The sequence below is a fragment of the Delphinapterus leucas genome, unplaced genomic scaffold, assembly GCF_059928025.1.
Source record: "Delphinapterus leucas isolate spDelLeu-1000000601 "Yukka" unplaced genomic scaffold, BTC_Dleu_Yukka2 spDelLeu_asBTCV2_sq40, whole genome shotgun sequence".
NCBI classification, from domain to species: Eukaryota; Metazoa; Chordata; class Mammalia; order Artiodactyla; family Monodontidae; genus Delphinapterus; species Delphinapterus leucas.
Window position 1 is genome coordinate 403184 of NW_028322249.1, and position 27220 is coordinate 430403.

Consider the following 27220-nt stretch of genomic DNA (forward strand, 5'->3'; position numbering starts at 1 on the left):
GACAAGAAATATGCTGTCATTGGAATTGGTTTCTCAATAAGTGATGCATCGTTTCTGCCTGTCCACTTTCGAGATTTGTTTTGTCTCTACTTTTCAGAAGTTTAATTATGACGCGTCTTGACAAGGATACCTTTGTGTTTTTCCTCTTTGGATTTGCTCAGATCCTTGGATGTGTGCTTATGTCTTCTAAAAAATTGGGAACGTTTTAGTCATTATTTCTCTGAATACTTTGTCAGTCCTACGTGCTCTCTTTTTTCATTCTGGAACCTTGATGATATGAATGTTAGTGCTTTCGTTACTGTTTACAGGTTCTTGAGATCCTGTTCTTTCTCCCATCTCTACCCCTCAGCCTATTTTTCTCTGTACATGTGGTACATTGTATTGATCTCTTCTAAGTTCATGATTCTGTGCTTTGTAATCTCCACTCTACTCTTGAGCAAAGTTTTTGGATTGTTGTATTTTTCAGTTCTACTGTTCTCATTTGTTTTTATTCTTATAACTTCTAGTTCTTTGTTCACATTTTCTATTTTTCCCATTTCCGTCAAGGAACACATAATTGCTAATTGAAGCATTTATGTGACAGCTTATTTAAAACCCCTGTCTGATAATTTCAATAGATGTTTTATCTCAGTGCTGGTGTAGGTCTATTGTCTTTTCTCATTTATTCTGTGATTTCCTGCTTCTTGGTGCCATGAGTATTTTTCAATTGGATTCTAAACATTGTGAGTTATTATATGACTCTGTATCCCATTTAATTTTATTATTACTTTTTAGAAGGAAGTCATCCTATTGGAGGTGGAGTATGAGGACTGGGGGGTTACGTACAGATTTCCACTGGGCCCTACTGTCAAAACCCCAGCAAAAGTGGGCACTTACATTCTCTCACTGCAGACAGATCAAGTAGAAGTTCAGCTATCCTACTGGCCCTTCTGACACCTTCCCCCCAAAAGTGGGAACATTAATATCATTCTGTTGCCTTTTAGTAGGAGTGGAAGTTCATCTCCCCAGTAGATTTCTTGACACCAGGGGAGGGGAGAGGTGAAGTGTTTGCTGTGTTTGCTGTCCTTCCTCCCACTTCATTCCTTCTTGTTGATGCCGGGTGTGGGTAGAGGGTCAGCTACCTGCTGGCCCCACTGACACCAGGGTAAGAGGAAGAGAACTGCCAACTAGCCCTGCTTGTGCCATCTCATTCTGTCTTACTGCCTCAGGACGGTTATGGGGATTCAGCACCCCATTGGGTCTCACTGACACCATGTGTTGGGGGTTAGTGGGGTGCCTACTCCCTCCAACCTGTAACATCCTATTCTTATCGATGTCAGGGAGAGACGGAGGCTAGGTCCCACCACTGGACCCCACGACTGTGTGAGGGCAGCCCAGTGTTAACTAGCCTGTCAGGCACCACCTTTGAAAGTCTCTTTGCTAATGCAAAGGGGTGGAGGCTCAGCTCACCACTGCACCACACTGAAACAGCCCTGGTGGCGAATCAGAGCACTGCCTCTTCTGGAGGGCAGGAGTGGGGTGGTGTGGAAGATCAAATCGTAGCTTGGCCCAACTGAAACCACAGGACATAGGGGATGGGTGCAATATTCCACTGGCACTTGGCTCGAGTAGTGTGTATATTATTGCCCAAATGGTTTTCTGTCTTTGACAACCCCTTTCCTCATACCTTGGCTAGGGGGAACGGGGGTTTTGTGTTTTCTTTTTTGAAGCTTTTTTGTCTGTTGTTCTGTTGGTGGTTATTGATTGGGGGTTCCTGTAATACCCTCTCCAGGATGTATGGGAAGCAACAGGAAACACAGGGGACTCATCACCATGTTATTCCTCAAGTCCCAAAGTCCCTAGTTAAGTCTGCCTTCTCATTTCCACCTTTCAGTGTCTTCCTATGTTTGTCTGTTGTTATGTTCAGGGTTTTAGTTTTAAGTGGAAGAACCTGGGAGAAATGGGCTACTTCATCTTCTTGGAAGCAGAGGTCTGGAGGCCTATGGATGTTACAAAGTACTGCTGACTGTAAATTAAAATTTGATGATATACACCTTGCCCTTTAAGAATTCTTCTGCTAGATGATGTGGCTTCCCAAAGTAGCTACAATTTGATTTTCATACTTCTAAAAGTCAAGTGTTTTGCCGCAGTTGAAATTTAAAGATAAGCAAGAGATGAGGCTAAGATGATCTATGTGGTAACAGATTAAAGTTGGAAACATCAATATACATTCATGCTTAGCTTAATATTGCTTCATATTACCTTAACACACATGGTTATGTAGAGAGATACTTATAGATATGTCCATATACGTGGGGAATGTACACACATGTTATCTCTTTGCTCTGTCAGCTGAGAAGATCTAGAAGCAATGACATCCGGGCAGCAATTAGCACACCCCACACCCAGATCCTGCTGTCTAATGCTGTTCTCCACTAAAAAGACCTAGTTATCCTTGAAGAAATAGCTGATTCTAGGACTGGGGCAGTAAATATACAAGATTTATATACAAGGCCATCTTATAGTGTCAGAAAGTAAGGAAGTTCCAAAAAAATATATAGGATGGGGATACCTCAGAGTGGCGCACGAGCCACTGAACTGAAAAGAGTTCACAAGGGTCAGGACTAGAGCAATTTGAGGAACAAAGTAACTAACGTAGAATTAGATTATGACCCAAAGTATAAAATAAAAATCCGTGAGTTCTTCTGATATAAATAAATAATTGGATACATAAATAAATGCGGGAGAATAGATAAATCTCCAGTGCAAAAGAATTCCAAATAGTTTATGTAGTACTCCATCTTAAGCATAACTCTCTATTCCTTAGTTGTGGGCTGAGCATATTGACTTCCTTCCAAAAAGTACAATATGGAGAAGGGAAAACAGTAATTTTACAATGGAGAAACCTGAAAAACACTACCTCAGCCTGGTGATCAAGGTCGACCTCAGCATTCATAATGCATATTGATACTTTGTACACTTGATGTGATCTGACAAAATAACCCTTCTACTCTTGTGGTCTTCCTCCCCCAAACACATAATCCCAATATTATCATGAAACATGCATCAAACAAATTCTAGTAGCGGGCATCCTACACAAGCCTAACTACTCAAAATTGCCAAGGTCATGCAAGGAAAATCTGAGAAGCTATCAAACCCAAGAGGAGCCTAAGGAAACATGGCAACTAAATGTAATGTGATGTTTTGGATGAAATCCTGGAATAGAAAAAGGACATTAGGTAAAAACTAAGGAACTGGACTAATGTATGGACTATAGTAAACAATAATGTATCAATATTTGTTCACTGATTGTAACAATGTAACATACTAATATAAGTTGATCGTCACAGAGGGAAATGGGTATAGTGTATATGGAAACACTTTATACTATCTTCTCAATTTTTCTGTAAAATTAAAACACTTCTAAAAAATAAAGTCTATAAAAACGTTGTGTTTTCTTGTTTTATGATTATGTGCCTGTATTTCCTAATAAATATGTAAATTTGCTTTGCCTTCCTTGATACTGATATTAAAGAAAATACTAAGTAACTCTGAAAGAATTTGTAACTCCAATTTAACAAGCAATAATTCTGGGTATTAACTTTTTAGGAGAACCCACTGAATCAATCAAAGCAAATTGTCTTTAAAGGCTGAATTTCTTTTCAGTGTTTAATCTTTTCTATGATTAATGCATACCACAAGCATGGTTCTCTTTCAAAGGGCAGAAAACATTGCTTGTAGGCAAGGTCTAAAATACAGTGAAATATTCATGTATGATGCTATAACAACTTTAATGTATTTTATGTTTTCAAAATGATCAAGTGTTATTTCAGTCAATAAAGTATTCACTTTTATACATTTCCTACCCACCTTTTCCCAGAACACCCACAAGGAAATGATACTATCATCTGATATTAGGCTCATCAATTTAAATTGGAGTTTTTGGTAGCTGTGGTTGCCAACGGTACTGGAATGTGTGATACTTTTACAAATCCTCTCCATGGCAAAATCTGATCTTCACAAGGTAGATCATAGTACGTGCCTAAGGCCAATGACATAGAGCTTTGTAGCTAGATTACCAAGCATTTTACTTAGAGGCACAATAGAATGTAGAAAAGGCCATTTCTCCTTCTGTCTTTTTCTGCTCAAAGGTCACTCACCATCTCAGAAGTTTTCCATAAACTCAGACTATATAATGTCACTTAATGTGAATGTAGCTCAACATTCTGTTTTAGTACAGCTAATCTCACATTATTTTATTGGTCCTAAATATGTAAATCATCAGCAAAGTTTTGTACTTAACTTTTTTTTTGGATGTGGACCATTTGTTAAAGTCTTCATTGAATTTGTTACAATACTGCTTCTGTTTTATGTTCTGGTTTTTTGGCTGCGAGGCATGTGGGACCATAGCTCCCCGACTAGGGATTGAACCCACACCCCCCTGCATTGGAAGGCGAAGTCTTAACCACTGGACCGCCAGGGAAGTCCCTGTACTTAACTTTTAAGAATAATTAAAATAAGCTATTCAACACATTTTTCCTAAAAAAAAAAAAAAAAGTAATTCTTCTTAGGCTGGCCCTGGACACATACATGACTTTGCCATTTTTTCCATGGATTATTTTCTTATCTGTTCTACTGTGTCACATTTGTTCTACCTTCTCAAAAAGAAGCATTTAAAAATTCATCTACGCGTTCATGCATTCATACATTTATTAAATAAATCTACTGAACACCTACATACGGCACAGAAAAGGAGGCAGAAAACTAATCTGGGTTGCACAGAAAGTAATGAACTCAGTTAAAATTTTTGGTGAAAACAGGTGTTACTCAATCTACTGGAAATTACATTTCATTATGGGGACTCACACACTCAAGGAAAACCAAGACCTAAATAATAATAAAGTAATAAAAGCACTAGCCATTTACTGAGTGCCTGCTTTTACCTGACTCTGAAACTCTAAAATCATTACGGATGTTTTGAGGATTGTCTGATATAATTGCAATTTCTATTTTACAGATGAAAATAACAAGGTTCAGAGACATTAGGTTACTTGCCTAAAGTGAAGTGGCCCAGAAACTACACAACTGGAAATTGAACCTTAGATTTCATAATGCCAAAATCTGTGCTTTTAATCACAATGTGTGTGTGTGTGTGTGTGTGTGTGAGAGAGAGAGAGAGAGACAGAGAGAGAGAGAGAGAGACAGAGAGAGAGAGAGACAGAGAGAGACAGAGAGATAGAGAGAGAGAAAGAGAGAGAATGTGTTTAATAGAGAACTTCTGAGAAATGGCAAGAAAACTGCCAGGTACCCATAAAACACTAATTTAGGAGCTTCTTACTATACAAGTAATTGTTAATCATATGGCTGAACTAAGGATCTCTCACTTTTGAACTAAGAAATCAAAAGCTTCCAGAAGTTGAGTCTAAATTTTACACTTACATAAGATACTTCATACAGAATGCTAAAGTATACTAACTAAAGAGTTCTGAAAATACTGGAAGCATTCATACTAGTATGATTTCATAATGTGGATAATAGAGGATTTAAGAAATTGGCAGATGCAACTGCAGACTCATTTCTTATCATTTCTGTGAAGGGCAAGATAAATCAATAAAATGAGAAAAATGAAAAAAGAATGGCTAGCAATTTTAGGTAGTTTGCTTCATCTCCTACTAGGAAAGACTAAGCAAAAAAAAAAAATTCTCGGAATTTTATTTTGAAAGCACCTACAACTGTATATGGTCTTTTTATACCAAAAAACTTGGAATTATGAACTGTCAAATAAGTCTAATCTTCTCTGATGATAAAATTGCTGGCTTTATTTGAAACTATGAAATGAAAAGTGAGGTAATAATCAGAAATTCTTAAGAAAAGGAGTAGACAAAACAAAATTCTAAGAGTTGTGTCAAAAAATATTTTGAAATGAACATAAAATCCCCATTACTGGTACAGAGCTTTTAAAACTTTATCTTGGTTTTAAGTTTTAATAAATATTGATATGTTTACATAATTACTGTCATAAGGAAGACACAATTTTAGGTCAGCTTTCTTCATTCTTTCTTTATTAAGCATTATTTTATTTTGCTCCATCATCTTGTAATTATAATATAGTAACTGTGTCACTTTCTACTAAGTGGATATAATTTCCTAAACTGTTTTCCTATTCTTAACAATTAAAGGTGTTTCCAATGTTTTGTTATTACAAATGACATGACAATGAGCATCTTTATATAATAATTTTCTGGATTATAAATTATTTATCGGCATAAGCTTCCACAATTAGAATTAATGTGTAAAAAGCTATTAACATTTTTATCTTGCTAGACATTGCCAAATTACTTGTCAAAAGATGGAACCAAATTATATTGCAAAAATCTTTGCCAACAGAAAACATTATATACAATTTTTGATTTTGCTGAATTATTAAGTTGGAAACCTATGTTCCATTTCTTTGAATTCTTTGATAACAGGGTGCTGCTGGAGGCTGCGAGGGCAGCCATGTCCATGAAGGCTCCCCAGAGTTGGAGCGGGGAAGTGGAAAAAGGTAAAAAAAAAATACTAATTGTATTTTCCCTCGATTGTTATCTCTCATTCTTTTCTGCCTCTGGGTAACTTATATCCAGGTAGCTGGAGAAACATCATGTGGCAGGGAAAATTGGTATTCCAATAAATTAATAAACACCAACTTCAAATGGATTTTCAAGACTGGAAATATTGCTCTGACTTACAGTAAGTTCTTTCTAATTCTCCTTAAGGACTATTTTCTTAGAAGCTTTCCCTACCCTCCTCAAATTTCCCTCCATCCTCTCTACTTCCTTCACTCTGAGCTGGTGAGGCGCTTCCTAACTCATTAGGAACACAGAAGTCAGTAAATAGTCCACTGCCAAATCCGTTAATTCATTAGCATTTGCATTGATCTTTGTATTCCCTTGCACTACAGGAGTTCAAGTTCAAAAGCCACGTGCACTAGAGATAGCATTTCATTTTCTCTCATCTTCTCAAGTACTTCACAGCACTGCATTTTCTACAACCCATCTACTCCTTATGAATGATTCTTGCCAAAATTCAACCTCATTCTAGACTAGTAACTCCAACTTAAAATGTTAAAAACTATACGTGTAACACGAAAGCCTCCCTCCTCCTCTAATCCCTGCATATCTTCTTTAGCCAATTCATGTCTGAACTTTTCAAAATTGTTATCATCATATATTGTTTCCATTTCCTCACGTCCCATTTACTCTGTAATTTACATCCATCTGACTTCCCTCACCGTAATCTCTCTGCCCACTGTCCTGAAATTTTACTTATGAAGGTCACCAGCGATCTCCATGTCAGTATAGCCAATGAATAGTTTTTGTCCTATTTCTAGGCTCTTTCCTTCTTTAAAAAAGAAAAAGAAAAACAAAAACCATTCTTTTTCCTCTATCCTTTCAAACTCTCATCATCTTCTGTCCTGGTATATTTTACTGGCTTTCCGTGTTTAATCTGATCTCTAACATTCTATGAGTTTCCTTTATCTTCAGTGGAATAAACCCCTATATGAAGGATTATTCTCAACAGTTAGTTCTCATAATAACAGTACTAGTAGCAGCAGTCAATACTTCTATAATGCTTATCATGTGCCAGACACTATTCTAAGACACTGTTTAAATACATATATATAGACACACACACACACACACACACACACACACATATGAAGTTTTCCTCCTCATAGGCGTATGAAATAAGCCGATTATTATACCCATGTTACAAATGAGAAAACTGAGGCAATGAGAGGCCAAGGTCACATGATCAGTACTTGGTGAAGCCCCCGCCTGAGTTAATGCTGGAACTTTAGAGGAGACAAGTTAAATAATGTCTCACCGATTGGCCTTAAAAGTGAGCAACATTTAATTAATGACTTGTGAAAGTATCAGAAAAAAAGGGGACATTTTAAATTGAATGGGATCTACTAAGTCATGGATCAGTAACTAAGAATGACTCTTATTGAATGAAATTATTTTTCATTATTCTTTTGAAAGAAGAATAATCTTGTGTTAGTGTTTCAGTTTTTTTTTTCATCCACATATTTATTCTTTATTAGACACACATTTCCTACACACCTATGTGCCAGTGTCTGCTGCAAGCCTTGGAAGCAAAAAATTACAAAGTCCCTGCTCTTAAGCAAATGTCCAGTGGTGGAGGAAGACAGAGTAAACATGTAAATAAATGTTGTACAGTGACAGAAATACGACTGGACAAAGGGATGGAGAGGCACTGAGGAGGCAGGTCTCTTTGGTCAAGATAGTAGTGGTGGCGTTTGAATCGAGGCCTTAACGATAAGAGGGAAATTGGTCTGGGTAGATGGATTAGCCAATCTAAAGCTGGGAGAGCAAGAAGTAGAGCTTGTTGCATCTGAGGGACTGAAAAGGACAACTGTGCCTCGAGCCCCATGAAGGTCAGGGAAAGATGTAGTAAGTGACCAGAGCACATGGTCTCTGTGAGCCTGGCTAAGTAGTTGAAAATTTCATCTCTTTACAATAGATAGCCTTTAGAGGTTAGAAGCAGTGCAATAACAGCGTCTGATTTGTGCTTTTTAAAAGACTACTTTGACTGTTGAATGTCCTACAAAAGCAAAATACCTGTGTCTCTATGAAGCGCAGATAGTAAATTTTAAAAAGCCCAATGAGCTCATAAGCAGTTGGTTTACTAACTGTTATCATTTATCTTAACTAGACTTCATTAATAGAAGCTTGGTGACCTTGGGGTCCTGGGACATATTAGATTAGGGCAACCCAGCTATTTTCAAATAGTGTGATTTGAAAAATTCTTGAAATTGTTAGGGTCCAGGAAGATTATTTTATTGCTGGGGCTGGATGGGAAGTTTAGAATAAGAAAAGAAAGTATGATGGCTGGCTTCCATCTATTCTCCCTTTCTCTGGGAGAAATGATGGTGGGGTGACTACTTTGCTGTTGACCCAATGCTTCAATTTCAGAGCTGGTTCAATCCAGTAACTATTTGCTGAACAACTATTATATGTTAGGCACCCAGCTGGAACTGGCAATATAAAGAGAATAATTAATAAGATAAGCAGGTATTACTAACAAGAGACAGGCACTGTGCTAATGCTTAACACGCACCATCTCAAGTTACATTAATTTACACACTAACCATATGAGGTAGATGCATTTATTATACCATTTTCCAGGTGAGAAATCTAATCCCTTTAAGGGGCTGAAGTCACTTCTCCAAGGTTACACAGCTAGTTAGGGGCATAGGCAGTATTTGGACTCAGGTCTGGTATCAGCACCAATTCTCTTAGCCATTATGCTCTCTAAGGACCTTACTTGAGAAGTTCAGATTATACATATATGGGTACAACCAACCCTAAGACCATCTGGCAAAACTGGCTGCTTGAGAAGTCCTGGATTTATGTAAGATGCTCTTGGAATGGAGAAGATCGTGAAGGAGGGTTCCCAAAACACACTCTCTATACTAAGGGGCAACAGAAGAGAGAAAGAATTAGCCTACAGCGGTATGATATTGAGGACCAAGAAACAGTGTTTCTCTCTTTTGTGAACAGTTATGAAATTATTTCTACTTCAGAATATCAGAAAGAAATCACAGGACTATGGACAGTTTGCTGAGCCACCCTATCTATCTTAGCGTGAATCCTGGCAGGTGTAGAGCTCATAGTATGACCCTGGCACCTAAGTGTAGTTAAGTAAGCTTTCATTTTTCTTCGGCCTTAAAGCAAAGCAGCTTTCTGATAGGTATAATTTAGGAAAGTCTTCCAAGAAAATAGTTAAAGTCCACTTTAAATATCTCAGAGAAAAGCAATTTTGCAAAAGATCTATCAGCAAAAGCAAGGCCAAACACACCAATTATTTAGTGAGACTTGTATTGTTATATCATTGCTCATGTTGTTTCTTTATGCATTTACCTGGAAGAAGGCTTTTAATGTTCAACAATTCTCAAAGAGATAAAGACCCACACTGATGTGCCAGAAAGAGCTTTGCCCTGGAATTAGATCAGTTTAGGTTTGGCTACTTACTAGAATTAGGTAACATTCTTAATCTTTCTGAGCCTGTCTCCTATCTGCAAATAGGGATACCACTATCTATTACAGAGGGATGTGGTTAAATTAAATGACACATGTAAGTGAAATACATCCTTCCAGACTGAGAACATACCTAGTAAATGTTAAGTGATCTGCAAATATTCTGCTTTCTTGAAACGGATGAAACCTGTTATCATGATTTTAACCAATAGTCTAAATATCAAGACAATATTTAGTTAAAAGTTATAGTTGTTCTTTCACTGTCCACCTGCATTTTGACATATTCTAACATATTCTCCTTGATAAATTGTGTCCATATTAGTAACATTTGTCATTTCAGCTATTACTGTTCATATGTTTAAAATATTTCAATGTGATATAAGTCGTTACTCAAAGGGATGCCTAGCTGGCTTTGTCAAAGATTTATTTTAAGTAAAAATAAAAGACTCATTTTCACCAAGTTTGATTGAACAGTGTATTCATTAACTGTATGAACTTTCTGGCCAACCCAATACAGTAGCCAAGACATGGAAACAACCTCAGTGTTTTCTTGTGGATGAATGGATGAAGAAAATGGGGTGCATACAACCTACTATTATTCAGCCATGATAAAGAAGGAAATCTGGCTATTTGTGACCACATGGGTGGGTTTGGGGGGCATTATGCTAAATGAAATGTCAGACAGAGAAAGATAAATACTTTATGATCTCATATGTGAAATCTAAAATACTGAACTCATGATAGAAAGAATGGAATGACGGTTGCCAGAGCTGGGGGCTGGAGGTGACGAAAATGAGGGAAGATGATCAAAAGGTAAAAACTTCTAGTTATAAGACAAGTGAGTAATGGTGATGTAATGTACAGCTCGGTCACTACAGTTAACAATACCGTATTTTATGTTTGAAAGTTGCTAAGAGAGTAGATCTTGAAAGTTCTCATCACAAAGATAACATATGTAATTATGTGAATTAAGGTTAACTAAACTTATTGTGGTAATCATTTCACACACACACTATATATATTAATCATCACATTGTACACCTTGGACGGATACAATATTATATATCAATTAAATTTAATTTCCGTCTGGCCCGTCATTTTCCAAAGGCCACTCAAGATCAGGGGACAGAACGCCTCCTCTCCAAGTGTCCTGCCAGCCCACCCACTCAAGATCAGAGGGACAAAATGCCTCACTAAAACAAAACAAAAGAGAAACACAAAAAAACTGGAGAGAGGGAGGAAAGGGTGCCCTGAAAAATAAAAACAAATTTTAAAAACTAAGTACGTTGACAGAGCTAAGAATAAACTACCAGGAAAAAGAAACCCTACGTGTCAGATCCTAAAGTACAGAAGGGCAAGCCCGCCGGCAGTCCAGGCCCGGGGGGACCGGGGTCCCCAGCCCTGCAGAGCCAACCGCAGACCGGCTCAGGCGCCCCTCGGAAGCGCGGGGTCCCCGCGGCCGAGTCGGCGCCCCCGGCCGGCGCCGGCTCCCCTCTGCCCACCCTGCGCGCGGGGGCTGGAAACTGCCGCGGAGAACCACGGCGGGGCGGGAAGGGGGGCTCCAAAGAGGGTCTAGCGACTCGAGTCGCTCCGTTTCTCGGTGGGCTCAGCGCGCGCCGTGGGGGAACAGGAGCGGGGGTCCGGGAGGAGGGGACGGGCGGCACTTACGTAGACCGGCAGCGGCCACGGGTAGACGGCGGGCTCGGTCCCCAAGAGCGACTCCAGCCTCAGCTCCAGCTTCTCCCCCATTCCTTCGCGCGCGGCACCCGCACCGCGCTAGTCTGGCGGTTGGGGGAGGGGCGCGGCGCCACCGCCGGGGGCGGGGCAGACGGGCAGGCGGGAGGCTGAGGGGAGGGGGCCTGGCCTGGGCCCCAGCTGCCGCCGCCACACTATCGTCCGGCCCCCGGCTCCCTCTTTGTGCTCACAGGCCCGGGGCCTCCAGCGCTGCTGCGAACTCGGGCCGGCGTGAGGCGACCACAATGAGCCGGGGGCCGGGCTGAAACACTCCCGGCGCGCGCGGCCCGCCCCGTGGACTCGCACGCTCTCACGCACGCACGCTCCCACGCACGCACGCTCCCACGCACGCACGTACGCACGTCATCGGCTGCCCCTGGCCACACCCACCGGCCCGAAGTGGGGACCCGGCCAAACCTCTCAGGGCCAGTGGTGGCGAGTTCGACTCCCGACCTCGACGTACCGTGACACAACCCCTCCCCCCCAATAATAAGACTATAATTCCTATTAAATATGACAGCTGGAATCCCGGCTTCTGTTCACAAAATTGCCGTGTATTTAGCCTATGCTAGGCACCAGACCGCGGACGCTCAGTACTGGCCAAAAAGGAAATGCCCTGCCCTCATAGCACTGCTATTTTAATTGGAATAGTAGTGACAATGGTCAAGGGAGAAAATAAAGTGTCATCATCGCCACGGGGATGGTTAATCTCATGTGCGCACTGCGTGGGGCCCCGGCAACCACAAACATTATTCCAGATGTGGCCGGGAAGGTATTTTTCAGAAGAGATTAACACTGAAATTGGTCCACTTTGCGTAAAGGAGGAACGAATACAAGGAATTTATATATGCAGTACATATATATTTTTATTCTACATGCTTTTCTATGTAGGTGTATATGTGTGTCTATATGTATGTACGTGTATGTATTGCATATATTATATGTGTATGTATGTATACTGTATATATACACACCTAAATATCTTTCTATGTGTGTATATATGTATGATATAGACGTACCTAGGTGTGTATATTGCATATGTTATACGTATGTGTACATACTGTATATACACAAACGATGCATTTCATATGTGTGTATGTATAGTGTATATGTATGTGTCTATTGTATACATTACGTGTATATGTGTGTATACATACTGTATATATACAAACTATGCATTTTATATATATGTGTGTATATATGTATTTGCGTATTGTATATACTATATGTGTATATGTCTGTATGCGTACTGCATATATACACAGCTGTATATTTTTGTATGCGTGTACATATGTACGTGTGTGTGTATATACACACACACCCTACGGATTCTGTTTGTCTGGAGAACCCTCACTGATACGGCCACTTATGACAATTGAGCACCTGCTCTTTGCCAGCCAGGGAGCCAAACGCTTGTCCTTTCTGTGTCTCACTTAAGTGTCACATGTCCCGGGAGGGAAGGTGATGCCGCTCCTACCAGTTGAGGTGCCTCAGGGTCAGAGAGGTGCACAGGGCGGGGGGCTGGAGCCTGGTGGAGCCCAGGTGGAGTTCTAGCAGCAGTACAGCCTAGCAGTCCCACTTCCCCGGGTGCCTCTCACAAAGACGCCGAGGGAGAGACTGGGGTCTGAAGGAGGGGATGAGGAAGCTTCCATGGGTCTGCAAGCCCAGACCAAGGCTGACTCGTCAAGGGTGTTAGAGGTCAGGACTCTGGTTACCCTGGGGATGGGGTTACACAGAGCCATTCCCATTCGGAAAAAGTATCCATTCTGCTCTTGTTTGTCTGTTTACCTCCCTCCCCCAAATCTTTTAAAAACAGGTTCTCTTGGTTGCTGGGAGCACACAAGGGGAAGTTGTGTGTGAGGGGGTGTGATCCAGGGGGCAGGGAGGATAAGCCCCCCACTCGTAGGGCCAGGCGTGGCTCAGCTTTGTGAGCTAAGGATGGCCTGCGAGGTCCCAGAGAGAAGGGTCCCTGCTCCGTCCCTGCTCCGTCCTTGCTCCGTGCACCCCATTCCCAGCCTGAGAAGTCCAGAGCCCCCCGCCCCCGCACACACACACACCAGGGAGGAGAGCCAGTCACAATGGCTCCCAGGCTCCGGCTCCAGGGCTCCCGGCACTAGGAGCTATTTTCAGCTTTCATGCCCTAGGACACGGCCAGAGCTATTGTCTCCGGAAACTCTCTGTCTGTCTCTCGCCCGCCCGCCATCCCTCCCTCCCTCCCTCCTCCGCCTTTTCCCCTCCCGCTCCAGCTGTCCTGCCCTCCACCCTGCATTTCTACACAGGGTGGCTCACAGACAGCTGCTCCCCGTGCCCACCCGCCACCATTCGATGGATGTCAAAGCAAGCCCTGGGGACTTCCCTGGAGGTCCAGCGATTAAGACTCCGAGCTTCCACTGCAAGGGGTGCGGGTTCAAAGCCTGGTCAGGGAAATAAGATCCCACATGCCGCCCAGCACGGCCAAAGAAATAAATGAGTAAAAAATAAAGTTATAGTGATGAAACAGCCCTAGTGGTGCAAGGATGGGACGTATAGCTCTATGGTAGAGAATAAAGGTCCAGAAACAGATAGATGAGAACTTGATATGACAGAAAGTGAGGAAATTAAGGAGTTTTCAATAAATGGCATTAGGACAATTGCATATCTATGTGGGGAAAAGTAAATTAGAAAAAAAGAAAACAAGCAAGCCCTGGTCAGGTGTGACCTTGGGCCCAGGGCCATTGGCACACGTTGTCGTGTGGGACGTTCTTCCTTAGACTCCTCCCTCCCTCCTGTGTCACTGTCACTTCCTCCAGAACCTTCCTGGACTCCCCTACACAAGCCCGGGGTGTGCCCTCACCCGCCCACCCTGGATCACCGGAATTCCAATCCTGGCCCACCCTTCCCCGCCAGGTGAAGAACTGTGCCTGGTCAGTAAGACCGTAGAGGTCCTTGGCCATTGCTATTGCAGTTGGAATTGTTACTGTGTTTACACAGGGTGACCAACACCCGCCCCCACTTTGCCCAGGACCGCTCAGGTTTGAGCGCTGGAACTATGGGGAAACCCTCATTTCTGGGGAACCCAGAAGGCTGGTCAGCCTATTTAGGATGGATCTTTCACTTGATATCCCAATCCCCGAGAGCCAGAAAGGGAATCTCCCCCTTCCTTCCATGGTAACCTTCATTCATTCATCCACTCATCCCTTTATTCAACTCCTTTATTCAGCAAGTATTTATGAAGCATCTACTACATAGCAGACACTCTTCTAGGTGCTGGGGACAGTAAACTGAGAAGGTGTGATTTCTTACATGGGGATGATGTCTCGGAGACCACTGCAGGGCATGGGAGGTGGGAGAGGGAAGGGGCAGTTCTAAGTGCAGGCTCTGACGGGATTGGGGCAGACCTTGCCCTAAGCCAGGCTGGTTGCTTCAACACAGCTGTCCTCACCCAGGGCCATCCTGCTTCCGCCTCCCCCAGTTCTTCAGTGATGTCTGGGGAAAATCTGTGGTTGTCACAACTCGGGGGGAGGGTACCCTGGAATCAAATGGGTGGGGACAGGGATGCTGCTGAACCCCACACAGTGCCCAAGAGGGGCCCCCAGCAGAGAATGACCCGCCCCAAATAACCCCAGTGCCATGGGGGAGACCCTGCACTAATATTATTCAGACCCGCTGGGGCCCCGAGATTCCTGCACAGGCTGGGACTCTAACCGGGTCACCTCTGTATCCCGAGGTGACCTAGAGTGGGGCAGCCAGGAGGGCTGAGTATCAGGGATGAAATGACCAATCTCTGTGCCCACTCTCCCCGCCACACCCCAGGGTCGATGGCCTCTATCTCCTCCCTGTGCAGCTAGCTTCTCCCTGAGCCATTTCTTCTTGTCAAGGTCCCTGTCGCAGGTTGTGTTCCCAGAAGATGACGTTGAGAGCAAGGATTGGAGTGCAGGTGGTTGATGTGAGACGTGCAGAGAACAGATACAGCTGCCATAGGGTCCCGCAATTCCACTCCTGGGCATAGATCTGGAGAAAACTCTAATTCAAAAATATACATACACCCCTGGGGTTTCCCTGGTGGTCTAGTGGTTAAGACTCTGTGCTTCCAGTGCAGGGAGCATGGGTTCCATCTCTGGCCAGGGAACTAAGATCCCACATGCTGTGTAACAAAAAAATAAAGAAAGAGAGAGAGAAAGAAAGAAAGAAAAAGAAAGAAAGAAAGAAAAAGAAAGAAAAAAAGAAAAAGAAAGAAAAGATACATGTACCCCAATGTTCATTGCATCACTATTTATAATAGGCAACATGTGGAAGCTGCCTAAATGTCCACTGATGGGTGAATGGATAAACAAGATGTGGTACATATATACAATGGAATATATTCAGCCATAAAAAGAATGAAATAATGCTATTTGCAGCAACGTCGCGGATGGACCTAGAGATTATCATACTAAGTGAAGTAAGTCAGAAGAGAAAGACACATATATGATCTCTCTTATATGTGAAATCTAAAATACGACACAAATGAACTTGTCTACGAAACAAAAACAGACTCACAGACATAGAGAACAGACTTGTGGTTGCCAAGGGGGAGAAAGAGTGAGGGAGGGTTGGATTGGGAGTTTGGGGTTAGCAGACGCAAACTATTAAATATAGGATGGATAAGCTACAAGGTCCTACTGTCTAGCACAGGGAACTATATTCAATATCCTGTGATAAGCCATAATGGAAAAGAAAAAGTTTTATTTATAGGTTCCATCCCTAACTGAGCTGGCCCATCCCCTCCCATGGTTCTAAGTGCAGCCCGAGGCTGCAGACTTCCCACCATGCTCTTCAGCTCCAGAGCAAGCCACCTGCAAACCAGCCGCATCTTCCCAGGGGCTGGCAACTCTCCTTTGCTACTGATTCCAAGACACATCCAGATAGCACAAATGTGACCATGAAAACAAACTCAGCCATGTTCAAATCAGGGAAATAACATTCTTATCTCTGTTTAGTAGTTGCTTAATTTTAGAATAGCTTAAAGTTACAAAAAAGTTGCAAAGATCTGTACAGAGTGTACAGAGTGCTGTGGACCCCCGACCCAGTACCCCTATTTCCAACACGTTAGTACTTTAGTACGTTAGTACGACATGCTTATCCAACTAAGGAACCGAGATGGATACGTTATTATTAACTGAAGTCCACACTTTATTAGAATTTCCCTAGCTTTCCCCTAACATCCTTTTTCTGTCCCAGTCTCCTCTGGGCTGTGACATTTCTCAGACGTCCCTGGGTTTTGATACCTTGAAAGTTTTGAAGAGGATTGGTCAGGTATTTTGTCCCTCAATTTGTTTGTCTGTTGGTTTTCTGATGTTTTTCTTATGGTTGCGCTGGAGTTATGGGGTTTGGGGCGGAAGATGCAGACAGAGATAAAAATGTCATTCTCCTCAGGTCACATCATCAAGGATACACACCATCAAGGATACACACATCAAGGATACACACCGTCAACGGGACTTGTGACAAACAATTTTACCCTTGATCACCTGGCCAGTAGCGTCTTTTTTTTTTTTTTTTTTTTTTTTTTTGCTGCGTTGGGTCTTCATTGCTGCACACGGGCTTTCTCTAGTTGCGGTGAGCAGGGCCTCCTCTTTGTGGCGGGCACGTGCTTCTCATTACAGTGGCTTCGTTTCGGAGCACGGGCTCTAGATGTGCAGGCTTCCGTAGTTGTGGCATGGGGGCTCAGTAGTTGTGGCTCCCAGGATCTAGAGCGCAGGCTCAATAGTTGTGGCCCACGGGCTTAGTTGATCTGCGGCACATGGGACCTTCCCGGACCAGGGCTCGAACCCGGGTCCCCTGCATTGGCAGGTGGATCCTTTTTTTGTTTTCTTTGTTCCGTTTGGAACCAAAACTTTAATCCCAAGGAGTCTCACAAAACATATTACAAATGACAGCATGAAAAAAAAAATTGCACAGTAACTCAAAGTTCAGCTCTACAGTATACTCTTTATCTGGCAGGACATTGGTATCTTGATAATCTCAACTTCCAAAAAACTTTACAAGGAGCTATGTATTCATGTACAGCAATCACAGAGGGGACTTATGACCTAACTCAAAGGTAAACTAACTTCCTTGAAACTTCTTAGATGCTAAACTCACTGGACAACCTCTTGTCCAGTGTGAAGACTAGTGGAATTCTTAAACCTCTCATCTAGGGTAAGGGTGCGGCTTTCATTTCTACCTGCTGGCTTGTGTTCACAGCACCTTTTAAAGACTGCTTGCTTGACTACAGCTGCATACCACATCCCAGCTACAGAAAGTCTTTTCAATGTTTGCCAGTGTTGTTTCCATAATAATAAACATCACACTTTAGGTGGGCAGGAGTTAGAGTTTTATTATCAGTCTAGGCAAGACCAAAAATTCAAAGCAAATTCAATTCTGCTTAAGAGAACACTGTAAAGAAACAATTCTTCATATTACATGCCTCATATGACCCATTTCAAACCATAGAGAATGACACCTTTATGTGTCACTGTCCCAAGAGACAAACAAACGGGAACAGCTAAAACATTTAAAAAGTGCATCAAGCTTCGGAAGTCTCAAACGAAACTTGAATTTTCTGTACATACTCCTGTCAAATGAAGGTATTTCCTGTGCACCACTCCTCTTGCAAAGTGGTCTGCTATTTCCTTTCATTTGACCTGGATCGGCTAGGAGACCTAGAGAAAGATCGGGACGGCTTGCGATTTCTCTCCCGGGACAGTGATCTCTCTCTTCTCCTCTATCTACTAAAGGGACCTGCTCCGGCTGCGGGAGAAGCTTCTCCGTCTTGGAGATCTGTGGTGAGGGGGAGGACTCCTCCTCCGATAATCATCTCGAGGGCGACGACCCCAAGAAGGAGGCGGCCACGATTTCGACTTCTCCCTTCCCCATTCGACAGGTCCACTCTTACTCGGCAGCCACAGAGTGTTCTCCCGTCTACTTCTCAGACAGCATCCGCTGCATCTCGGGGATCTTCATTTTCAACAAGAGTGAAGCCGGGAGGGTTTTTAGCAACCCACACACTTCGGAGTGGTCCATAATATCCTAAAGCTCCTTCGAATTCAGTCTTGTTACCACTGTTTCCAACACTCCTTACATAAACGTTCCAGTCCAACGGACAGGAATCCCGATGCAAGACCCTCCTGGCTCCTGGCTTTCATGGGCCACAGGGTGATCCCGGGCCTCTAGAATCTGGCAGCTGAATCGGCTCGCACAAGCTGCCCTGTGGGGATGCTTTTCCCCCTATGTGTCCAGCCCGGGGCCATGCTGTCTAGGCCCGACCTCCAGGGTGACAGGGTGAACCCCAGGTCCCTGGAGCAAACACTCAGAGCCCTGGTGACCAGACTCAGGGGGCTGGGGCGGCAGCTGGACATGTGTGGCCACCCTGGTGGTGTTTGGCCCCATCTGCAGTTCCAGTTCCAGCTGAGAAAGAGCCTCGCTGTGTTATTTTCTCCTGGTTGTGTAAGGATCCCCGGTGTCATTTGACAGAAATGTAGATGGTGTGTTCTTTCTCTCTTTTCTCCCTGCTTCCTCTCGTCCCTCTCCTCCTCCCTCTCTCCCTCTCCCTCTGTCCCTCACTCTCTTCCCTCTCCCTCTTTCCTCTGCGTCTCTCTCTTTCCCTCTCTCCCTCCCCCCTCCCTCTCCCCCCTCCCCGTCCCTCTCCCAACTCCCTCTCCACCTCCGTCTCCCCCTTGCTCTCCCCCATCCCTCTCCCTCTCCCTCTCCCCCCTCCCTCTCCATCTCTCTCTCCCTCTCCCTCCACCTCCTTCCCTCTCCAGAGAGGGAAGGAGGTGGAGGGAGAGGGAGAGGGAAAGAGGTAGAGGTAGAGCCAGAGCGTGCGGAACAGGGAAACAGGGACAGGGAGAGAGGAAGGGAGAGAGGGAGAAGGGGAGACGGAGAGGGAAAGGGGGAGAGGGAGAGGGGGAGGGAAAGAGGGAGAGAGAGAGAGGGACAGGGAAAGAGGGACAGGGAGAGAGGGAGGGAGAGAGGCAGAGGGAGAGATGGAGGGAGAGGGAGAGTGAGAGGCAGCGAGGTAGAGGGAGAGAGGGAGAGAGAGAGAGAGAGAGAGGGAGAGCGGTAGAAGTGCTGAGGAGGGGGGCTCCCTCCCCCTCCCACTCCCATCCTCTCCCTACTGCTTTCTCTTTTTTCTGCTTCAACAAACCCCAGGCGCCTTTTAGATCAGCCCTGAAGTCAACGTTGATGCTTGGACAGCCTGACCTCTCCGCTGACTTCCAGCCCAGGACCACCGCTGGGAGATGAAGTCTGCGGGGCCCTGGGCGCAGGCTGCACAGGCACCTCCTCTGATGCCCAATCTCTCCTCGTTTACGAGGCAGCCGACACTCCCCTCCCTGACTCCCCAAGATTTGGGGCCTTTTTAGTATGTGTCGATAATGCCATGAGCGACTATTTAACTCTTCCACGAGGACCCATCTCCCAAAATGCAGTGGTTTTCAGCCTTGGCTGCACTCGAGAACCCCCAGGGAAGGGAGAGACGTCTCTCCCTCCCTCTCTCTCTCTCTCCCTCTGTACGTCTGTCTACCTCTCTCCCTCTCCCTCTCCCTCTGGGGTGATGCCCGATGAGCTCAGAATCGCAGATGGACCCCCCCATCCCCTCTCTGTGGCTTGCATGGGGGATGCACCTTCTCACTGTGGCCCGGGCATGGCCTTGACATTCAGACATCGGGTCCTGCATGGACACTTGTGTTTGTTCCATAGCGCATGTGGCTGCAGTCTGTGCTTCTGTAGATGCGGGCTGTGCGTGAGCCCTTCATCTTCCCCGCAGACACCACTGGTGCTCGCTCGGCCTCGCGGGGGATGCGGGGGGCACGGGGGACAGTCTTGTGTCCCCACCTTCTTGGGCTGCAGACAGGCCACGCTGGTGCTGTGGTGACTGGGGGCTCCCAGGAGAACCCCGCTGCAGACCGGAGAGGTGGCCCCCGAGAAGGTGGCGTACGCCTGGGGCCGGGCCTCATCAGTGAGCCACGGGCCACCTGCGGCAACAGGTGTCTCACCGTCCAGGGGCTGGGTGTTCGGGCGCCGTGGGGTTGAGCTACTGTCTGCACGGCAGCCGTGTTTGTCTTGTTGAGCCCGGGGAGGCCCCTTGGTGGCTCCTGGAGAGCCTGGCCGCATTTCTTCCTGCCCTTGGCCTTAGAGCCCATCACGTTCATGCCGTTTCTGCTTCCAAAAGGACCTGTGTTAATAAAGACCACGTGTTAGGACAGCACCAAAGTGTCTAGAAATCCGGGCCAGGAGGAGGAGGGAGGGGGATTGGCTGTGCCCGCCAGTGGCCTGGGAGCCCTGCCCGCCTGCAGAGACCTGGCCCGGGGCCCGCGGGGAGGGCGTGGCCCTCGGTCCCCAGCGCCTTCCGTCTCTGGCTTCCAGGAGAACTGCGTGATCCTCAGGGAGCCGGTGAGGCTGCAGGCCCTGAAGTCCCGCCTGCTGGGGTTCCGCACCATGCCGACTCTGTGCTGGAGATGAACACGGACAAGACCAGCCAGGTGGTGGCCACTGTCCTAGGTAACACCGCCTCCCCCTGAGTCCCAGTGGGGACGGGGTCAGGCGGACCTTGACCGGACGTGGTGCTGCCTGAGACCCCACTGTGTCAGCCCTTGGGGGTCACCTTCCCAGACCCTTCATTCTGCCTCGAGGGGCACAGGGTCGGGGGTGGCTGGGGGGCCGCCCCAGGGACGTAGCCGAGCCTCTCCCCTCCGCCCGCAGGTGAGCTGGCCCAGAAGCTGAAGCCCCTCGGGGAGCAGGAGCGGCCGTGATCCTGGAGCTAAAGAAGGCCGAGTGCCAGAGGCGGGGCCTGCACTTTGACGGCCCCATCAACGCCTGGGACCTGCGCTACTACGTGAACCAGGGGGAGGAGACGCGCTACCACGTGGGCCAGTACCTGCTCAATGAGTCCTTCCCCGTGCAGGCGGTCACACGCGGGCTGCTGGGCATCTCCCAGGAGCTGCTGGGGCTGACCTTCGACCTGGAGGAGGGCACCAGCATGGGTCACGAAGACGTGAGGCTCTAAACGGTCTGGGACGCGGCCTCGGGCAAGGTCATCCATCGGCAAGTTCTACCTGACCTCTATCCTCGGTGCGTGCGTGGGGGAACCTGTCCCCGGTCGGCCGTGGGCCGGGGCTCCTCTGTGGAAGCGGGGCCCCATCCACGTCCCTCCGCAGGGTGGGGAAGTCCGGGCACGCGGCCTGCTTCGGCCTGCCTACAGCACGATGGGAGCTGCCAGATCGCCATCGTGGCCACGGTGGCCAACTTCACCAAGCCTACGCCCAACCTGCCCTCCCTGCTGCGGCACGATGAGCGGGAGACCAACTTCCACGACGTCGGGCATGCGATGCACCAGCTCCGCTCCCAGGCGCAGGGCTGCAGGCAGGGGGCGGGGAGGGCCCGGGCATGCGTGGTCCTCAGGCAGGCCCTCGCCGCGGGATTCTTTCACTGACATCACCCCACACGTGGTGACGCCCTCGGTGTCAGCTTCCATCATCAAACCCCAGGCACTGGGCGCGTAAATAACGGAAATGGATGTCCTCGAGGCTCTAGAGGCTGGAAGACCCAGATCAAGGAGTCAGGGCTGGTTCCCTGCATGTTAAATACATGTACTCAAGAGTTGCCTTTAAAAAAGACAAAAGAAAAGAAAGGAACGTTGCCTGCAAGTCTGCTGACAGCCGGTGATGAGAACCAGAGGGAAGGCTCTGGGGCCGGGGGCGCAGTGCCCTGTGAGCTCGGGGGCTGCTGCCAGTCTCCGTGGAGGCTCAGCAAGTCCCGGTGACTTCCCCACGTGGGGGGCGCCAGCTGAGAGTCTGGGCCCAGGACCCACTGCTCGTTCGGTCTTCCTGTGGTCAGCCCTTCATCCTGAGAGCGATGCTCTCACAGGCTGCACCGGGGCGTGTGGGGACAGTTTACTGAGCCGTACAGACGTCACTACTGCTTTGGACCATTTCCATCATCCCGAAAATGTCCCTCACGCCCTTAGCTATCACTGCGTCCCCTCGCCAGCCCCTGACAACCAGGAACCCACTCGCTGACTCTGTGGATCTACCTGCTCTGGATGTTTCTCCTCAGTGGGGTCACGCCCTGTGTGTCCTTCTGTGTATGACTTCTCTCGCTGAGCATCGTGTTCTCAGGGTGTACCGACGTGGCAGCGAGCGTCAGGGCTTCACCGCATTGCGTGGCTGAGGGACGTAAAGAAGACAAGAGAAAAGAAAAGCACGTTGCATGCAAGTCTGGTGACAGCCGGTGATGAGAACCAGAGGGAAGGCTCTGGGGCCGGGGGCGCCGTGCCCTGTGAGGCCCTTGGCGCTGCTGCCAGTCTTGGTGGGGCACGGGCAGCACCGTCCCTCAGGAGCTGCTGGACAAGCTCATCAAGTCCCGGGAGGCCAACCCAGATGCGGCCGGACCGAGGGAAGGGAAGGGGGCTTCCGGTCTGCCCGGCTGGCAAGCGCGGCCTGGACACGGTGCCAGCCCCCCGTCTCCTTCCTCCCACGCCCCAGGCCTCTTCAACCTGTGCCAGATCGTCCTGGCCAAGGTGGTTCAGGCCCTGCACACGCAGACGCCCGCGGACCCGGCCCAGGAGAATGCCCGCCTCTGCCAGGAGATCCTGGGGTTCCCAGCCATGCCAGGTAGCCAAGCGCGCGCCGGGCTCACCTTAGCGGTCGGTTGGCGGCTACTGCCCAGGTCAAGAGGATCGTCTGGTGGTGTGTGAATGGGGACCGACTGACGGGCTCCGGCCGAGGCCCACTGCCCTCTGGCCTCCTCCTGCCACGGCTCCTTGGCTGGTCCCTCCAGCTGTGGCCCACGGAGTCCGAGGGTGGAGTGGGAGGCTCTGCACATGCTTTCTAGAGAGCCTGGAAGAGGCAGGAGAGGGCTTCATACCCCGGACAGAAGGCATCGACGAGGTCTGCCCATGCGTGTCGGTGCGGACACGCGGTTCACTCCCTCGTGAGCGCTTTAACCAGCGATCTCCCCGTGGTGGAGGGAGAGCCCTGACTCATCTCTCGCAGCCTCGGCAGCTGGCCTTGTAAGAGGCTTAGGAGTGAACCCTCGTGAGCTTCAGCAGAAAGTCGGCAAAGATTTATTTGTGTCCCTCCACTGAACTGCCAGCAAGGTCCCCGTTTTCTACAAGTGTTGGGCCAATACTCTCTCTAGTGGCAGGGGACTCAGACAAGGCTGCTTTGAGGCCCCCACCCCCGCTCTGGGGCAGGGGCACTGAGCGGCCAGGGGGCCGGCCAGGAGCCCCTCCGCGTGTGTCCCAGTGACCCACCTGCCTGCGACCTTCGGCCGCCTGGCAGGAAGCTACGACGCCCAGTCCTATGGCCAGTCATTCCTGCAAGAAACACTGGAACCAGTTTCTGCCAACCCACCAAAAAAAACGACTTCAAAGGCAACGTGGTGTCACAGGAAGGGCTTGTTTCTGTGTTGGTTTGTTTTTAGTTCATTAGGCCTCACTTAAAATTCTGATTCCACAATGCACTTGCTTTGGGATCTTGAGCAACACTCATAACCTCTGCAAGTTTCAGTATAGTAAGTTTATGTGATTACCTTCATCTGTAATATCCCTGTGTTGCAATCTTAATTAATTCAGATTAATTCATCTTAATCTTAATCTCAAGTTCAGATCAATGACTAGTTCCTCTGTGACTTCTCCTCTGAACTGATTCAAAAGCCGCCTCTCCCGTCCTCATTTGGCTTCTCTTCTCTTCTGGAATCTCATAAGAACTTCTATGACCTCTTTGGTTTTTTGTTGTTGCTGTTGTCTGCTTGTTTGTTTTTTAATTGAAATATAGTTGATTTACAATGTCGTGTCCGTTTCAGGTGTACGGCGCACTGATTCCCGTTTTCAGATTCTTTTCCCTTATAAGTTATTACAAAATATTGAGTACAGTTCCCTGTGCCATAGGGGAGATCCTTGTTGTTTCAATTCTATGCCTTCTTTGAATGACCGTAGCACTTGTTGTCTGTATCATTTTTATGTCTGTTGTGGCTTTGTGACCGAAAATGAAAATTTTCTATTTGTTCATGCCCTGGCCCTTCCTTAAAAATGTGTTCATTTACCTATTTCATATTTATTGACTACATCTTAGACACCGTGTTAGCTGCTTGTTCTAGATGTTAGTAAAACATAGACCTTCCTGCTCAAAGGGTCACAGTATTTGTGGGAAAACAAAAAAATGAACAACTTACGTCTCAAATAGCTTTGTACTTCCCAAAGAGAGCACACCTCGTAGGTACAATACATATATGTATTATACATAAATGTATAAAGAGTTAATGGCATTAAAAACGTGAGATAACTGCTTTTCTATTCTGAGGAAATGAGGATTACATTTCACCAGGAGCTCAATACCACTCTGAGAATGAGGGCTTAACCCCCGACCTGGCTCACTGCATCGCTTTCTTATATGAAAATAGACAAGTCTGTACACGCTCTCTACAAAAAGGCTCATCTGGCATGAATTTCAGATAGCAAGAAGAAAAATTCAAGAGGTTCAGAGAAGCATCCAGAAGCTCAGATGATTGTCTGGCACTGATACAACTTGCTTGACAGGAAAATAGAGCTGTAAATCTCACAAAATTCGATGATCTTCTAAGAATTTCAAAACCGCCTGCTATTAATTAGAAATCCTAGAAGAACCGCTTCTTTTAAAGCACACTGATAATATGCTTTACAGCTTAATATTCAGAAGCCTATGTTTTGGCTAAGTGAGCTTCAGGAATGAAGGAAACTTGTGGTTCAGTTCCATCTACTCTGGAACCTCTGGTCAAAACACCTACTTCTGTGCTCAGCCATCTTATCATCTGAAAACTGGAGGCAACTCTAAGAAAACATCGTTACAGAGATGTTGCACGGTTTCCTGTGTCACTGTCTTCATTTGTTTCAGAAAACCAATAACGTCTAAGCTACTACTGCAAAGAGCGCAGTGTTACTTGGGGTCATCTAGTGCAGCTCTGTCAAAGTAAAGAAAAGGAAAGGGGCCTAGAACAACTATAATTTTCCCAAGAGGACACTATTATTCTTTGGTAAATCTGAGTCAAGAACCCTGATCTCTTTGATGCCATTCCATTGTTCTTTCGTTGGGTTCTCAACAACCCAGAGAAAGAAAGAGAAATAAAACTCCTATGTGCTGTGTCACTGGTACAGGACGTGGCAAGATTGGAATCGGAGAACTACATATTAACAGGTATTTGGGAAATTCTTCAAACTGGTTAAGATATACACCAGGTACCTAAAACACAGTATGTTTTCCCAAGATGATTCTGTGGAATGAACAGAACTGGTAACTGAAGGTGCCTGTGTGCTGCAGTTCCAAACAGGATGGGTGAATGCTTGTTTTCTGGCACCTTTAAGACTCCACCCCAATATACACATTAAAATAAAATTAACATTTCAACTGGGTCATATTTAATTCTGCATGCTCTTCTAAGTCAGCAAAATATTCCATATATCAGTTAAGTTGTCACTCACTCTCTTTTCTTTTCTTTCTTTTTCTCTTTTTTTTTTTTTTTTTTTTTTTTTTTTTTTTGCGGTACACGGGCCTCTCACTGCTGTGGCCTCTCCCGTTGCGGAGCGCAGGCTCAGCGGCCATGGCTCACGGGCCTAGCCGCTCCGCGGCATGTGGGATCTTCCCGGACCGGAGCACGAACCCGTGTCCCCTGCATCGGCAGGCGGACTCTCAACCACTGAGCCACCAGGGAAGCCCGTCACTCACTTTTTAACTTGAGTTTTAATTTCTAAAAGTCTTTGCAAACACAAAACAGAGGTGGGAAAATGGCATATGGGAAGCTGCAGAGATGAAATAAGCTTACTTCATTCGGCATAAAGATGAATACCCAAACAACTTCTGCATAGCTGCAAGTGTCCAAATCTACTATCTTCGTTTCGTAGTCAAGGCTTCCGGAAAAATATGCTAACGGATTCCTAATTACCCAAATGCCCCATATCCGTTTCAGTAAGTATCGTTATACATTACGGAAAATTTTCTCAGTGACACAGAAAGACATCCTGGCCGAGCATCCCCCTTCCCATGACACAGAGATGATGGGTCTCAAGCTACGTTGAAGGCGTTGGAGCCCACTTTATCCATTACTAATATTAATGGAGGACAAACCTTCATATTCTGTTTGTTTGCTCTGTGTTTGTTAAATCACTTCTTCCCTTCATTAAAATGGATGACACATAATTGAGTCTGTAGTGTGTGTATCACTGGAACCTGAACACATTTTTGTTGGTTTTATTAACGTCATAGGTTTCTAGGGAGGGTCTACTAAATAACTAAGTCTAGTTTCACAGTTACAAATAAATTAGGATGTAATTTTGAATAAATTAAGCTCATCATAAAGGAAGGATACTGATAGTTGCTACTACCCCTTCCTTGAGGGGCTCTTGTAAAGCACTAAATAAAGTAACAGAGGTTTATATGCATGCATATATTTTCAATGATATTTGAACACACTCGAAAAGAACTCTACAGAAT